This window comes from Myotis davidii, unplaced genomic scaffold (assembly GCF_000327345.1).
Source record: "Myotis davidii unplaced genomic scaffold, ASM32734v1 scaffold1063, whole genome shotgun sequence".
Classification (NCBI taxonomy): domain Eukaryota; kingdom Metazoa; phylum Chordata; class Mammalia; order Chiroptera; family Vespertilionidae; genus Myotis; species Myotis davidii.
The window spans coordinates 247921-250420 of record NW_006296624.1 but is presented as its reverse complement, the minus strand read 5'-3'; the positions used below and the strand labels follow the sequence as shown (position 1 = coordinate 250420).

At 28.3% G+C, this 2500-nt stretch overlaps 1 protein-coding gene across 1 annotated transcript in view; it reads right to left on the bottom strand.

The window, feature by feature from the left end:
• Positions 1–2500, bottom strand: part of FOXP2 (forkhead box P2) — a 506406-nt gene that overhangs the window by 287780 nt on the left and 216126 nt on the right. The gene's annotated exons all lie outside the window — the stretch shown is intronic.

The following is a 2500-nucleotide window of genomic DNA, read 5'->3' as shown; positions in this document are numbered from 1 at the left end:
CTAATTTTAAAAGATGACAAAAGAACGAAGGAGAGGGTAATTCATCAGGAGAAGGCTTTTTTATTACTAATTTTTTCAGTGAATAGAAAATAGCAGAGTATACTAACAAAGACATGGCCCCTAAGACCATGTCCATTATACTATTAAAAGTATTCCACCTTCATCTATATTAACAATCAGAAATGTATGGTAAGATTTCTTGAAAGGAATAAAGCCATTCACAATAAATAATATTATAAGACAAGTAAAATTGTATCTAAGGTGATGAAGTGGTCATTTTACTCTTAAACTTGTGGGATGGTGAAAATAAGAATGGCAAATAGCTCTGTAACACAGTTTTGATAAGAAAATCAAACCAACTCAAATAAATGGCTTTTACACTATAAGACTTTTGTTCTAACATATCCTTACATTAAATTGCATTTTTCTTTCTAAATAAAAAAATTAAGATATTCCAGATTTTAGAAATACTTCAATATTAAAAAATTAAATTATAAGTAAAAACTCCAGCTATAATTTATCAATCTCTTTTACTTTACCAATCTATTTATCATTAACTATCTATTACAATCTATTCCAAACACAAACCTTTCCTCTTAAATTCATGCTTTAAGCCAAACTTCTCAACTCTATAAAAATAAAAAAAAACAGAAAAATCAAGGAAAACATTCTGATTTTAAAAGCAGACCATATTCTGCCAGAAGCTCATGGCAAACCAAAATTTTACTTAAATTTTGTTTTCATCATTCACTGCCTCATAAATTATATTTCTAAATAAGAGACCTCAGGCAACAATATTTAGATAATTATACTTACAAGACCTAATTTAATTCTGTTCAAATACGTACATTTAAAAATAACACCAGGTAAAAATAAATTTGTAAAATTATTTCACTTTTTATGAATTTGCTTGCATATTTTTGCATGGTTTTAATTCCTTTAAAATACATACATGGAAAGACAAAAATGCCATAACATTATGTATCTAACTATATTAATATAGCTAAAACATAACCAAGGGAAGAGACATTTACAAAGGTTTTTCCATGTTTATTTATTAAATTATTACATATCTTCCTGCAGACACATCCTGAAGTGTCCTTTGGAAATGCCCACTTTAGCCACTGTGTTAAATCACTTCTAGAGGGCACTCCACAAACAGGCAATACATGAAGTTGCTAAGTTGTATAAAGAACATAAGTTTTTGTATTTACTTCTTTACAGTTCACATAAACTGTGTAGAACAAAGTGAGCTTCAAATTCAGGTTATAAACACACCTCACCATAAAATGCCTCCAGAGTACTATAAATTATAGCCAGGATATTACCTTGTTTTTTAATTATTATTATTATTAAGTAAGTAATCAGAACTTTGAAAGAAAAAAAAAACTTACTTCTTTGCATTTCCCTTCAGAAACTGTTGTCTTCTCAATACTAAACTAATATGTTCATTTTCAGTTATTCATTTCACTTGCCTTTATAAATGCAGTCTATTCTCAAACTAAATAGAATTTGGCTATAAATTCTTAGGACTCTGACTAAAGGGAGTCAGTAGAACTACTATAGCACTCCAATGGTATATTTCCTATAAATACATTAAAGGAAGAAAAGAGCTATGGTTAAAAAAAAAAATAAACACAAAACAAAACAAAAAAACAAAACCACACTGCATTTATGAAAAGAAACTTGTAAGAATAGGTTAATTCTGGGGCTTTGGTAGGTATGTAATTCCTATAATGGTTAAAACAAAATATTTTAAAAATACGATCGTTCTAATAATTACTGTCTATGAAAAGAGAAATAACTCCGAAATAATAGGGAACCTATTTAAAACATTATGTCTAGCTCTTTAAGAGGATTATTCTTGAAAACAATACCAAAATGTTAAGACATTATTCAGTACATATATTCTAAGACAACTTAAAAAATATTAATGATTCTATTAAATTTTACCCTAGTGTGGATATTTGCTTTATTTTTTGAGATGTATTCTTTCTCGTTAAATACTAACTTAAAGATGAGACATATTTCAATAATAATTCATTATATTTTCATTTGAATGTTTTCTCACATTTAGTCTGAATGCAATCCAGAGAGTTAAAAAAATAACCTTTATCTTTAAAACAACTGAAATTTTTTTTTTCAAACAGGTATACTCACTCTGGCCTAATGTGAGTGCACGCACAGGAAGCTTTCTGTTCTGTCACTGTTTCCACGGGGTTGAATCAGTGAAGAATGGAATGGCTATTCTTTTGTTAAAAATAATATTTCATTGACAAACAAAATAGGGAAAAATGAATCTGTTTTATAAAAAGAATAATGGGTTACTTGACGATATATCTTTATTGAGCAGCTGTTTCCTCTTCTAGATTTAAAGAGAACAACTGTATTTTGTGAAACACTCACGGGGGGGAGGTGGGGGAGTGATTTTTAATGTTATCCAAAGATGTATATTCAAAATATCTTAAAGTGAGTTTTTTAAGAAAAGCAACATAAATCC